Source organism: Artemia sp. Qi Xiang Cuo, chromosome 14, assembly GCF_049724085.1.
Source record: "Artemia sp. Qi Xiang Cuo chromosome 14, ASM4972408v1, whole genome shotgun sequence".
Classification (NCBI taxonomy): Eukaryota; Metazoa; Arthropoda; class Branchiopoda; order Anostraca; family Artemiidae; genus Artemia; species Artemia sp. Qi Xiang Cuo.
Window position 1 is genome coordinate 9,016,176 of NC_142807.1, and position 15,702 is coordinate 9,031,877.

The window sequence follows — 15,702 nt, forward strand, 5'->3', positions numbered from 1 at the left end:
GGATTTTGTCCTAAGGAACACGGGAACACGGTAAACGTTATAAATGAGCATGTAATCAAATGGAAAGATAAAACTCCGCTAGACTTAGGTTTTGCAGATGATTTGAGTGCCATAGATAAAAATGTTAGCAAAATTAATGAGTTTTATGGAATTCTGAGTCCAAAACACAGGCTTGAAAATTAATATTAAGAAAAACTAAACCGCTTAGAATAGGAATAAATGAAGGTAAAGAGGTGATTTTAGGCATTGAGAATATATATTGAGCGGATAGCTTCACTTACTAAGGCAGTATTACTAGAAAAGATGGATACTTTTTATGGTTGAAAATTTTGGAAGAATATGAAGGTAAATGTACAACCCAAGACTAGAATATTGGAAGGTGATGACAGTAGTCAAGTTTGGTTCTGAAACGTGGGTGCTTCGGAAGACAGAGGAGAATTTTTTAGACGTTTTTCAGAGGAATTCTCTACAGATACCTTTGGGTACCTATTTGACTGACCGTACATCAAACAATAAACTACACGAAAAATGTGATTCAATCCCACTTTTTGGGCTACAGTGAGATATAGGTTCACCACAGTTAGGCAATTTTTGCGGATGAAGGATAACGGATTGCCAAAGATTTCTCTTTTCCAGCAATTCATCTGAGGCCAAATGAAAAGTAGATCGTCCCGAGTGGGGTGAGAGGAGGTGACAAGGAAGGACTTACATTCCAATTTGACGGATTAGATTTCCCTCGAAAAGGTCTTCCGTATTTCCTCCTAAGTTTTTGACATTCTGAAGCTGTGAAGGCACAAGCCAGATATTTTGGCAGGCAGCCATATCAAGGAAAGCTCCTCCCCCTTGTTTTTTTTTATTATGGTTAATGCTGGTTTCTTACTTCTTTATAGTGTTCTTATGATTTGGCAATTCATTTGCAAAAAAAATTAAGTAAGGGAAAGGTATGTAAAAATTGTTGGACAAATGTTTTTATTGTTTCACATTCGACCAGCCCTCGTCTGTTCAAAAACGATAATACATACCTATCTGTTCCTGAGAAAACTATGACTCATTTATTATTGGGAAAAAATTCACATCAAGCGCAGTGAGTATGAAAGACAATATGGGAATCGTAACCACTAAACCATCTGGGATTAAAAGAAAAATAGGGGACAAAGAGGTTTCAACCGCTGACCCCTCAATCTTTAGTCGAATGATCTACCACTGAACTATGAGTTATAGGAATCTCGGGTTAAAATCAGACCTGGTAAAAAACAAGGCATTAGTGGCCTCAAAACATTTTATTTCGCTAATAGATTGAATAAGCAATAAGTTGACCGAATTGGTATACATGGCAACATTTTTCCATTTAATACTATTTGTGGCTCGAAGCTTTTACGACGTCATACTTTTGACCGATGCTTATCCTGCATGTGACACAAAAGACAAACGTGAATTTAAATATGAATGACGTCATCTTATGTAATAAATAAAATACTATAAATTGGAAATGACGTCATACATATTACGAAGGAGACGCTAAACAGAAAATGACGTCATCGATGCTACAAAACACACGTCGCATCCTGAGGCACGACAGTTAGTGATCAACACTTAGAAGATAAGCTATTATTTGTTTAAGGTGACAATTCATGCAAGGAAAATGCTTAAAAGATTGAATATAAAGCCAAAACTTAGACCTTCAGTTAAAAAGGCAGAATCTATTCCAGGCAATGGAATATCGGGGAAGACTGCTACAGTTACAATTGAAAAAGAAAATATTTCAAAAGATAATGAGAGGAAAGTATTAGAACATAGTGATGGTGCCCTACCTACTGAAATTACATCCACAATTATTACATGTCCAACTACTTCGAAAAATGTAGCTAATAATGCACAACCCAAACCAGAAGGACGCAATATAGATGCCAATGTGAACGCAAAAGTCGGACAAGGACGCCTTGAGTCCTCGGAAAGGGGTAGTACGTATGAGCTGGCTACTGAAGCAGCAATAGATATCAATAAAATTGATACTGCAAACATACTAAGCAAAGCAAACCAAAGCAATGATGAGGTAAGAGACTTAATAGAGTCTCACTTAATCTGTTCTGAATCAATACATGAATCCAACAAAGATGCTGGCAGTGTCACTAAGATCGATAAGCCAGCTCGAAAAAAGGTGCCAAAGTTAAAAAGAAGTAAGATTGCCGATTACCAGAATTTCTACAACGCTAGAGACACACTTGTAGAAAAATTGGCAAAGAAGGAACAAATTAATCCATTTAAGCATCTAAGCGTTTCTGAGCTTTGTTTCTACTCACACGAACTATTTAGCAAATTAAAATGAAAGACTAATAAAAGATACGAGGAGACAAAAGAAAGAGAACTAGAAACGAATCAAGTACAAGAAGAAACCACGGAAACTGTGACATTTGAATGCCAAAATGATGTCAGTTCTGAGCCATCACTTCCAGCAGAAAAAGGTCCATATATTACTTTTGATGAAAGAGGGAACTTTCAAATTGATATGCAAAGTTTGGAAATAGAAACTGAAGAAGCTGCTGCAGAAATACGAGCTTTGGAGTCACAAACAGCTGTGGATTCCAGAAGTAGCAGTTACAGTCGATTTGGAAAGCCAAACCCCAAGAAGCATCGCACACTATTCTCCAAAAAGAAACTGAAAAATTTTACACCGCATTGGCTTTAACTGGAACCAACTTTGAAAAGATGACTCAATGTTTTCCACATTATACCCTAAACCAACTGAAGTACAAATTCAAAGTCGAGGATAAGAAAAATCCAGAGTGAATCACAAATCTACTTAAGAAGGTTAGATTTGATAAAGAAGTTTATAGCCAATTTCTTGAGAACTCTGAAGGAGAAGATGAGGATGACGATGAGTCCAAAGCAAACAAGACAAAAGGACAAGAAGTCAGGAATGAATCCAAGAAGGGTGATAAAGGATCACAGAAGCAGAAATCAACTAAAAACAAAAACGAAGCGCCTAAGAAGAGGAAGGCTAATGAAGATGCCAAGAAGTCGGTCAAAAAACCGAGAGTTGACGTTAATATGGGTCTAGATCGAATCGATATTTTCGCAGATATAAACACAGAGAAAATTTCTGAAACATCTATTAACTTTTCTGGAAAATGTTCTGTAGAATTGCCTGGTAGATTCGATATTTCTGAAGATTGTAATATCTCCCATTCTGAATTGTCTGTTCCGGCTGCAAATTTATCTACACCTCCTAATAATGTACTCGCTTCAGCCCAGCCAGAAAAAAATTATCAGCCGAGAGTATGCCTCCACTTCTTAAACTTGTGGAGTCTAATGATCTTGTTGTTACTGAAAAAGAGAACGGATTTCTTGGTAACATATGTGAGGATAGTGATAGTATGGTAACTATATCAAAATTTACTGAAGTTTCGGAGATAAATGCTTATGTTGATAACTCTAAATTGTTCAGTAGTAATGAGGTTAAGCGAAATGGAGTTGAGATGCCTTTTTCATTAAATAATGTTGAAACCTTGCCAAAACTGGCGGAAAAATTATCTAGTCAGGGATCAATTCCTGAAAATACTTTAAGTGAGTCTCCAAACAAATCACCCTGCTATGTACCATCAAATGAAAATATTCACCAAGACCTTAGCCCAGAACATAATGTGATTAATACACAGAATAGATCATCAAGTTTAAAACAAATAAGTCTTCCTACTGACAGACATCCAAAGCCACAACCAATTAAGAAGACAGCTGGTGGCTTCTTATTACGATCATTGCTCGCGAAGCCGACGATGAAAAAGAAGCTTAACTCAAATACTGCAACTTCTTCCTCTAATGTAAAGAGCAGATGTGATTCCTTGTAATAGACAGTTAATCGTGTCAGTGCCAGTGACGTCAACTCGTGGAAACACGGAAGGAAAAGTTGATATAAAGTTAATGAAAAATTTCAAAGCACTAAAACTGGAGTCATTAATTTTGAAAAGAGCCAATTGTCAGACCAAGAAAAGTCAAAGATTGTCCATCATTCAGAAAACCTACAAGGCCAGTAAATCTAGGAAAGTATACAAAATTGGTAGCAAAACGCCATAAGCAGGGAATGAAGTTCATACTGAAGTTACAAAGAAATCATATAGAACTTATTACACAAGAAGTAAGTGATATGAATGAACAGTTTAGGATTTTGTAGAGTATAAATTATCGTTTTTTCAATAAAAAAATGTAAATAATATTGACTTTACTTTAAGAAAGGCAATAGTCGGACTAAATTGTCAATTGGTTAACTACTTTAGTATGTATTAACTCCATACACTAAAAACAATATTCAAACAGATTTGGGTAAAGAACTATAAGTAAAGAGGGACTAGGGCTAACAGTAACCAAAACTCTAAATAAAAAAGAATTTGAGAGCAGTTGATACATTAACAAAATTGATTGTTATCCTCATTCAAAATATATAAAACTCATCAAGTCTAAAGTTACCCGCCACAGACTATTAGCCTGAAAAAATACCGAACAAGCTCTTTTGTATTCTTTTGTCCCTCCCCTCTTCTTGCAAGGGTTGGACCTGTGTAGACTAAAAAGTGGATTAGTTCCCTTCTGAGAATAAAAACTGCTAATAGCACTTCCACTTTAAGGAAACTTGAAGAAGTAGTCTTCTTAAGTTTAGATTATTTAGGAACCACAGAATTTCTCTTGTTCGAACGATGCAGGAGACACCTTGGTTAAACCTAAGATAATGTAAACTACACCATCAGATTCAGCATAACAGAGAACCATACTATAGAGGTTCTATACAAAAGCTCCTATATACAAAAAATGAGGAGTTTTGTATTTCTTGCCAGAAGAAAGATCACGTGTACGTGTTTATTTTTTTACAGGGGTGATCTTATCAAACCAGCGATCCTAGAAGATCGGGAGAGGGCTCATTTGACCAGAAATCAAAAGTTCTAGTGCCCATTTTAAGTGACCAAAAAGATTGGAGGGAAATCTCCCCCCCCCTCGAACGCTCTTTTGTCCCCGAAGACATCCGATCAAAATTTTGAGATTGCCATTTGATCCAGCAGACTTAAAAGGTCCAATAGCTATGCCTTTGGAAATGGCATGACCCCCCATAGTCCCTGGGGAAAGGACTATAAGCAATTTGCTTATTGTTCAGTATATAGTATTTTTGTTATTGAGAAATATGCGGGAATTTTTTTTTGGTGGGGAATTTTCTGAGGGAAAATTTTCCATGGGGAGAAGCGTTGCACTGAGGTTGACAAAAAGGTAGATCTGAAATATTTCCAGAATGGCTAAGGGTATTTTTAAACTTTCAAGAGGCTTTCCTTTTTCAAAAAGACATGTCTGCAATATCTCAGGAACAGATATGGGCTATTAGTTCTAAACATTCGGGGGATGTTGCACTAGATCCAAAGACACAATGTACATCCAGGTTGCCAAAAGGGCGTACCTTCAAAATCTCAGGGATGACTAGGGGTGTTGAGTTAAAGCTTTAAAGGCATTGTGAGGGGGTTTTGAACTAGATCTAAATCGAAAGATACTATGTGCATCCAGATTATCAAAAGAATTATTCTGCAAAACTATAAAATGGCCCAGGCCATCAGTTAATACTTTTAAAGCGTATTGACGAGGATGTTGAATTAAATCAAAAGACACTATACGCATCCTGGTTGTTAATAAAGCATATCAATAATATCTCAGGCATGGCTAAGGATAAAAATAGACAGTTTACAAAAAAGCGGATACTTTGAGAGAATATTGGGGGGGGGAGGAGGAAGGAGCTTGTAAGGGACAGATAATATTTTAAGAAGGTGGGACTGCATTGATTCTTAGTGTGATCAATTAAAAAAAACTTTTCCACAAAAGAAGTTTATCAAAGAAAGGTGATGAACTCTGTTAAACCAAAAATCAGGAAAAATAGAATCAAATAATCTACCAAGCGTAAAACTATCACAAATCAGCATCAATAAATAAATGACCCAAAACGAACAAAAGTTACAATAAATACTGAGTCAAACTCATAACGAGCAGAAATTAACATGAGTAGAGCTCAAAACCCCTATGCCTTGTCAAAGCCAGAACACATTTTGCACTTAACTGATTTTTTTTTTAATGTTATCAACTTTTATAACTTAAAAAAAAATTATTGAGATTTTAAGGAATAAATATCAGCATATGTAAATTAAACTGACAATAGACGTTCATTTGTATTTTTTTTCAGCAAAGTGCAAATTATGATCTGGCCTTGAGAAGGCATAGTGATTTTGAGCTAACCCTTAATTTTTTAAGCGTTTAGAATCAACTGATTCCCAAAATTAGGGTCAAGTGAATCTTGGTATTACTATGGTATTGCTATCCTACTTACATTACTTGGTATTAGTATCACAGGCAGCGAAATAGCGCTGCCTAAGTAAAAGAACGATGGTGACACAATGTATTATTTATTACTTTGTTTTAGACCAGGGCACTTCGTATCGAATGAATTGTTGTAGAAACTTCGAAAAGGGCTCATTCGATTGGAAATTGGAAGGGCTTGTGCTCTTTTTAATAGCCGAAAGTGATTGGAAGGCAACTAACACCCCTTCTACGCCTACCATTTCCCCGAACACATCCAATCAAAATTTTGAGACAGTCATTTTGTTCAACGTAGTTGAATGATCTGGAAAATAATTCTTTGAGGAGGACACTCCCTCCACAGCCCTCAGGGCAAGGGTTGTAAGTTATGCCCTGGGAGCAAATAAGCGTTTTTATTTAGAAAGCAATGTTGTAGAAAATTCAAAAGTGGCTCATTCGATTGGATATTCAAAGGACTAGTGCCCTATTTAATAGTCAAAAGTGATTGGAGAGCAAAAAACCCCCATCACGCCCACCATTTCCCCAAACACATCCAATCAAAATTTTGAGATAGCCATTTTGTTCAACATAGTTAAAAGTTCTGGAAATTGTGCCTTTGAGGATGACAATCCCCTCCCCCCCAAAGCCCTCAGGGCAAAGGTTGTAAGTTATACCCAGGGCGCATATACGGTTTTTATAGAAAGCGTTGTTGTAGAAACTTCAAAAAGGGCTCATTAGATTGGAAATTGAAAGGCTAGTGCCCTTTTTGATAGTCAAAAGTGATTGGAGGGCAACTAACCCCTCTCATGCCCACTATTTCCCCAACTATATGCCCACTATTTATATATAAAGTTATATCAATGTGTTCAGAAAAGTCTTATCTATCATAAGAAATTGACTGGAAAATAAAATATTTATCCATTGCCCGGATATAGGGTACCTCATTTGCCATAGTGTTCTGCCATCTATTAAACTAGACTTAATTCTAACTGGATAGTTATTCTAAATAGATAGATAGCGCTGTGGACAGCTCTTTTCTTCAACAGATGATTCATAGTGCCATCATAATCATCATTGTTTACACAAACAACTAGCAACAAAAATATCAACAATTAGCCTATACTTAATAGCCTACCAAATTGAGTTAATAAACCAATTTGAGTAAATAAGAGAAGTATTTTTCTTTGTTTTGTTGGATATAGTTGATTTTTTTTAGAAGAGATCTTCTTTCAGGTAGTAGCCTAGCTTTGATAGGCCTAGCATATAGCCTGAACCTGTTTGGTTTGTTCCCTGATTAAGTTGAAAAAAGGATTATAGGCCCAATTTATATGTTAAAGACATTTTCCTACATATTTTGTGATATTTTATAAGTATATTAACCTACAGTGACCTTTAAAATTGCCCTTCTAAGTGTTTTATTTGACTTACATGGACTTTGAAGTAAGTTAATTTTTTGCTTCATCAGTCAGTGATGACAATGATGCTATACAATGTGGTTGAAAATTAAGTGCAATTGAATAAATTTAATAAATTCTGCAGGCAGAACTTTTAAACACTGTGAAAAGTGACCAGTCTGTTCAGAATTAATACTGACCAAATAATGCCGCCGAAACAACCGACTCAATAACACGGACGCGACACCTAGAGGGGGTTCAAAAAGAATTCATATCAGCCCAAAAAAGGATGTGATAAGTGTTTGGCGTGTGAGACGGATCTTGATGATGACTCTTCTGCAATTCTCTGCGATGGTTGTGAGAAGTGGATATGTATTGACTGTATGGATATGCCTGAGCCCGAATATGTATTGATCACAAAAATCTCTCGACGGGTCAAAGTTTGCATAAAATGTCCGATCTGTAAACACACCGGTACGACTCCAAGCAGTTCTAGTCAGAACCCTAGCATCGAGAGTATCGTTGAAGCTACAATAAACGATATGAAGAGCAACATCATTGACAAAATCCCGTCCCAGGCTGTTATACAAGATATCGTGCAGTCCTCAGTAAGAAACCTTGAAACTACACTGAAAGCTGAAATTTCAAAGTCAATCAGTGATATTAAAGCTCAGGTATCCGCTCTTGAACATCAGGTCGCCGATAAATGCTCAATCTCTGATGTATGTGCTGAGATTCAGACCCTTGTTCAACAAGACTGCTAGCATAAAAAATGATTTTTCTCAACATCTTGACAGTGAGGTCCAGCGCCTTTTCGCTGAAGAGCGGGATAGGCAGCGCAGAGCTCTTAATATAGTTGCGTATGGTACCCCATCACAGCCGGACAAACAGCTCTACATCCAGTCATACCTCAGCCAGAAGTATAAACTTCAGGACATACGTATTACAAATGTGAGAAGACTACCCACCCCTGCAAACCCACAGTCTGCAAATGCGCACCCGCCTCCTATTCTCTTCTCTGTACCAAGTTTTGACATCAAAAGGACAATCATCAACCGTTCTTGTGAACTCCACGAAGACATTCAGTTTTGTGGTGATGCTTCAAAGGCAGAGTATAACAAACATAAAGCTCTTGTAGATGAGCTAGAGGCAATAAAACACTGGCGAAACAGATCTTGTCATCTTCAAAGGACAAATAGTGTCAAAAAACGTAGCTGTTCATCGCAGTTGGAAAACTCCGAAGCCAGCCTCAAACCAGTCCGCGATGGAAATCTAACAGTTTGTCCCTCACCTGTAAATAGCCCTGTTTTCTTGCAATTATCTTCTTTGTTTCATAATACTTCAAGTGTTGATATAAGCGTATCCTCTACAGAAAATGAACTTAGTCAATTACGTAGTGAACTTTTTTTGTCATGTGATAGCTCGAGTAATTCGAGTTTCGTAAATGCCGTTTCTGAACTTACTTCCACACCACCTGTGTCTATCGCAGTTGCAGCTCCTGGACCTCTGCCGCTAGACGGCATGTCACAAAAGTCTCGGAAAAATAACACCCTAGATGTCATCTTGAGCAATGTTGACTCTCTTACGAACAAGCTTCTGGGAACCCAAGTGCTCTTACAAGAAGAGGCAGCAGATGTTTCCGGTTTGGTGGAGATTCTGCCAAAGTATACCGCAGTTCCTTCTCCTGAGAGTTTGCTGCAGATAACTGGATTTCAGTGCTTCACTAATCTAGGACAGCCAAACTGCAGAAGAGGAGTTGGTGTCTACGTCAGAGAAGGCTTCCAGGTTAGTGTTATCAACCTTCCTATTTTTAATGTACCTTGGGTTGAAAGTGTATGGCTTGATATTAATCTTCATGACAAAAAAGTCTGTATTGGGTGTATTTACAGAAGCCCTAGCGCACCCAGTCTTGAAGAATGTGAATCATCACTTAAAAAAATTATTGATGGAATGGCTTCCTTGGTATCACAAACGATTGCATCTGATTTGATAATAATTGGCGATTTTAATTTCCCCTCGGTTGAGTGGGTGGATGGACTTGGTCATCCGGCATCTGGCGGTGGGGATTCACCATTTGTGTCTTGTTTATGTGACAATTTCCTTCACCGAACGGTTGAAAAACCCACAAGGCACCGTGGTGACCACAACCCTTCCTTGTTGGATCTTGTAATTCTGAGTGACCCAGACTCTCTCATCAGAAATGATTTTTTTCCTCCAGTTGGTAACAGCGACCACTCAGTTATCCTCTCTGTGCTGTCTATGAATAGTCGTCTTCAAACTAACTTGCGTCCTCAAACTTTTATTGACTATCATGAAATACAGCGGGAATTGGTATCAATTAATTGGTCACAGCTCATTACTTCTGATATCAACACGTCATGGTTGAATGTCAAGGAAACTCTCCTGTCAACAGAAAAGAAACACTCCCGTGTTATTTATCGAAGACAACCAAAAACACTTCCGTTTCTCACAAAGGATACAAAGAGGACTATCAATAGGAAAGCCAGAGCTTGGAAAAGGTACAAAAAGAAAAAAACACAGGAAAATTGGCTAAGGTATGTGAAGGCTTGAAATCTCGTCTTGGACTCAGTTAGGAAACTGAAGTCTGAATATGAGGAGAAGCTTGCCACTGATATCAAGGCAAACCCCAAATCCTTCTGGAGGCATGTTTCTGCTAAAAGTCCTAACCATCACACCATTCCTGACCTAAAACATAGCGGGGTAACGCACTCGTCGCCGATAGATAAAGCTAATTTACTAAATGTCCAGTTTGCCTCCGCTTTCACCCCCCGGTCTTGTCCAACCATCCCTGCAGCACCATCACATTCTGTATCTACCCCAATGCCTAGCCTGTTAGTTACTGAAGAAATGGTCTTATCTAGCCTTGATAAACTCAATGTTAACAAGTCCAAAGGACCTGACGGGTTACACTCAAGGCTTCTTCAAGAGTGTAGAAATGTCCTTGCTTCTCCTCTGTGCAGACTCTTCCGGCTGTCACCAACAAATGGACAGCTACCTACATATTGGAAAACATTATATGTTATACCAATCCACAAAAAAGGCCGATTGTGGTGAAAATTACTATCCCATCAGCATCACTTCTGCAGTTGTAAAGGTATTTAAGAGATTTGTAAATAGAGCTCTCATTCAGCACTTTGAAGCTAACAACATACTAACTCCTTCTCAACATGGCTTCAGATCTGGTAGATCCGTGGACACTAACCTAATACAGACATACGAGAATGTAACATCACTGCTGGATTGAGGATTTCCTGTTGATATGGTGCTCCTGGACCTCTCAAAAGCTTTCGACAGGGTATGTCATGAATTCCTGATCACCAAACTGAAGGCAGCAGCTGTTGATGGTGTTACTGTGCAGTGGATACAGAGTTTCCTATCAGAAAGAACACAAGCCGTCAGGGTTCTATGATTCTCAAGGTGTTCCTCATTTATCGTCATCCATAACTGTGTTAATTGGCGTCCCCTAGGGGACCATCCTTGGAAAGAGTCTCTTCAATTTTTATATTAATGATGCACCAAACCTTCTCTCGAACCTCCTCACACTTTATGCTGATGACTCAAAACTTGTTGGCAAAGCTGCTATACCATCTGATCTCCAATCTATACAAACGGACCTTGATATTCTTGGAAGCTGGGCTGAAAAACGGCTCCTCTCCTTTAATGCTGAAAAATGTCATGTCATTCATTTTGGCAAACATAATCCACATCAGCAGTACCATCTCCAAGGTAACCCCCTCTCTGCAGTTACTGAAGAAAGAGATCTTGGAGTCATTGTTGATCATCGGCTGAGTTTCAGTACCCATGCAAAATCTGTATCTTCTTCTGCCTTCCAATCCCTTGGACTTATTAAAAGAACTATCTCTAGCCGGCGTCCTAAAGTATTTATGAAGCTCTACAAAGGCACTGGTTCGTCCACGCCTTGAGTTTGGAATGTCCCTGGCGTCCCCCTATTTTAAGAAGGACAGGGAAATACTAGAAAAAGTACAGAGAAGAGCAACTAAGATGGTTGATGGCCTCAAACAAGTGCCATAAGAAGAGCGTTTGCGTCATCTGAAGCTCCCTACTCTCACATACCGGAGGAAGCGAGGCGAGAAATTACATTCCCCAAATACATCCAATCAAAATTTTAGGATAACCAATTTGTTCAACATAGTTTAAAGGTCTGGAAATTAGGTCTTTGAGGATGACAACCCCCCTCCCCAACCCTCAGGACAAGGGTTGTAAGTTTTGCCCTTGGGGCATATAAGGTTTTTATAGAAAGTGGTCAAGTTACAGACTTGACCCCTTTGCTTTCTAAAAGCCAGAATAAAATTTTTACTTTACTGAAAAAATTCTTTTAAATGTTTTAATTTTTATAACTTTAAGAAATCAAAAATTAATTAAGATTTTAATGAATAAATATCAGCATATGTATATTAAACTGACAATGCACATTTTTTTCAGTAAATTCATTTCAATTCTTTTCAGTAAATTACAAATTACAGGCTATTCTGGCTTTTAGAAAGTATAGGGGTTTAGAACCATACTCATATTAACTTCTACTCGTTTTGAGTTTCACTCAGTTATTTATTTTAATTTCTGTGTTTTGGGTTTCATTTATTTATTGATGCTGATTTGTGGTAGTTGTATGCTTGGTACATTATTTGATTCTATTTTTGTTCATTTTTGGTTTAATGGAGTTCTTTACTTTTTTTTGAAAAACTTATTTTGTGAAAAAAGATTTTTAATTAATTAAAACAGGGTCGGATGAATCCCATTATAAATATATTTTTAAAATTGGCAAGAGTTATACAAAATGGTTTATAGACTTGACCTTGCTGAAGAAGTGTTAAGATAAATTACAATGGGAGTGGTATCAAATCAAAATTCACACCTGAGAATGACCACAATAGAGTTCCCAATATCAGCAACAGCAACATTAATTTACAAAAGGCTAAAGAGAACATATGTTTTAGTGAGTTAATTGCATCTTTTCTTGCGCATCAGCAATGGTTTCCTAAGCGTTTGAAGAAGGCAAAACCGGTTATTTAAGTTTACTTCTCGATTACTACCAATGAATGCCACCATTCCTATTAGATGCCTGGTGGATTTTTAACTAATCGCGTATTGCAATGTTTTTTATATTATCTGGTATCTATTCAGGTAATTTATTTATTTATTTTATTTTTAACCCACTGTACAATAAATGTAAAATAGTGGAGTAATACAAACACAAAAAAAAGAAAAAGAACAACGACAATCTAACCACAAATATAATCACTAATAAAAAAAACGGATAAGACTGTGATGTGGGCCCAACCGAAAACTAGCATCCTGACTGATCTTCGCTTGCACCGTTTCAAGCGAGGATAGAATTGCTGTTGCACCATAACGACCAACAAGGCGCCTATTGCGCACAGCAAGCGGCAAATACAATAGGAACTTACAGTATCTAAAATAATTAACCTTCATTTGTTTCAGATCATGCTTAGTAAAAAGCGGATACAGCCCAGAAGCGGATAAAATCGCATGGTCACAGAAACTACAGTAGAGTTTAGCAAGACCATGCCTATTAAAACGTCCACGGTTTGCAACTATTTTCGCATAACCAGCTTTAAGCTTATCCTTCGAATCACAAACAAATTTACGCCGGATGCTTCCTACGGATTCACATATAGAAATACCAAGCCATTTGATAACAGGGACACTAGGTACCATAAAGGTGATGCAAGCAAGGGGAGTAGCAGGGGGATTAACAGCGTTAAAAAGTAAATATTCACATTTCGAAGTATTTAATGATAGGCCTATTTCACTAAGCATAGATCCAACCATGCTAACATTCCATTCAAGCCTCCTTTTGGAACGACTAATAAGGAGGAGGTCATCAGCATATGCTAAATAAGACACTTCCGAAAAACAAAAAAAACAATTGGAGGGAATCTTATTAATCACACTCGAAATACAAGCATTAAAAATATGAGGTGAAAGAACTCCTCCTTGCCTAACCCCGCATTTAACAGGAATATTTCCAAAAGCACATCCATTCGATTTCAGTCTAACATATGAATTCGAATACCAAAAACGTAGCAGAGAAATAATCGATGGCTTTATACCAAGCTGATGTAAAGAATAAAAAGCCTGAGGGTGCACGACACTGTCGAAAGCTTTAGATATGTCTAAAGCACATATATGTAATGATTGACCTTTCGTTTGTGCATCCTTAAAAAGGAGAGCAAGCACCCGATGTGCATGTTGACAAGAAATCTCCTTTCTAAATCCAAACTGATTAGCATCATAATTCACAAAATCAATAATATAAGGAAGAAGCACATATTCAAAAAGTTTGCTAATATTGCAGGCGACAGTAATAGGCCTGTAAGAATCACATTTATTTACGTCTTTTCCTCTCTTTACAATTGAGGTAACAGTACCACATAGGAAACTATCAGGCACTAAAGAACAACGAAGACACATTTGAAAAAGTAGCTGCAAATGTTTAACTAGTTCCCGAGAATCTTTCCGTAAATGAAAAACACTTATACCATCAATATCAATAGACTGAGACTTCAGCCGCCTGATCGAATCAGTAATTATATCAGCTGACACAGGAGGGACGTGCTTTTGTTGCATTTTCTCGGGAAGGCACTTAGCAAGGAGTTGGGAATATCGGCTATGTACAGCGAAATTAACACGGGGAAAAATATTAGAATAATGTTGGATCCAAGCTGATTGCGGAATATTATCACTCTTATAATCAGTAAACTTAGAAGAATTCGTCACAAACTTCCACTCTTTCGAACTGTTTGGAAAATTAACTCTAGCTTCACAGACGGACCGCAGTTGTCTTTTTATAAGCCGTTTTCCTTTTACGTTTAATATCAAAAACAGTACCACGAGAGGGATACCCACAAACAATCCAAATCCGTAACCATAGCTTGGCCTGATTTCTTACTTTTTTTCAAAAGAGGGTCATAATTCCAAACAAACTTTCACGTGTTGGACTGAATACGTTAAATTGGGACAGCTACTTGTTCGTTTTTTTTCAAACATAAAATGATTTGATGATAATAAGTATTCAATTGCAAACGAGCACTAGGTGAGGTAACTCCACAACAGAGGAGGTTATAAGGCACATTAATGGTACTCAGCAGGCTTGCAAGCGTGGCCACATATAGAGGCCAATCACAACGATTCCAATTTCGCCGTTGAAACCACTTTTTTTCTACGGATTGGGGAGCATTTATTACTAGTTTAGATGTGACTGACACACACAGAGATATGGGTATGTGGTCATAATCTCTTTCATCTTCATCAACATGGACAGTGAAGTTGTAACACCAGCAAAGCATACACAGTGGTCAAGGTTAGACCGGGAGCCACTGGCATGTGTGTAAGTAAATGTAAGATCTTTTGTCAGAATCCGGAAACCAAGGGGGAGGCACTCTAGCAGTGAATCGGATCGGGGGGAGGACATTGTCATGTCACAGTTCATGTCACCCATTAGTAGCCAATCATAACCAAGTTTCTCCATACCCGATACCAAATTTTTCAGTTTTTTGCACGCTTTAACAAAATGGGTGAATGACGCAAGATTATTCTTATTATGCGGCAAATAAACATTGACTAGTACAAGATCACCAATCCTGACGGCTAAATAAATATCATTAGATCCGTAACACTGTGGGGAAAGGGAAGAGAGTTTCCGATTCAGCACGCAAGCCAACCCACCGGAGGGACGACCACGAGTTCTTCGGGCATTTGTAGAAAAAAACAATGTGGCCGGGGCTACGTCAAAGGAAATTTACGCTCACAGCCGGCAATAAATGTTCTTGAAAAAGGACTACGTCAAATGTATCAAGAAGATTACCAATACAAATGTCCTTATCTTTGGTCCCATTAATATTAAAAGAACAAATAGAGATAGGCAAAGATATCATTTGGCAATACCTTTGGTAGCAATAGCACGCAACTTGAGACATCGCAAACTATATGA

General features: G+C 37.8%; 1 protein-coding gene and 1 pseudogene across 4 annotated transcripts in view; one reads left to right on the plus strand and one right to left on the minus strand.

The window, feature by feature from the left end:
- LOC148944093 (uncharacterized) overlaps positions 1-15,702 on the minus strand; it is a 394,466-nt gene that overhangs the window by 50,328 nt on the left and 328,436 nt on the right. The window lies entirely within an intron of this gene.
- On the plus strand, positions 1,643-3,845 carry LOC148944094 (uncharacterized; annotated as a pseudogene).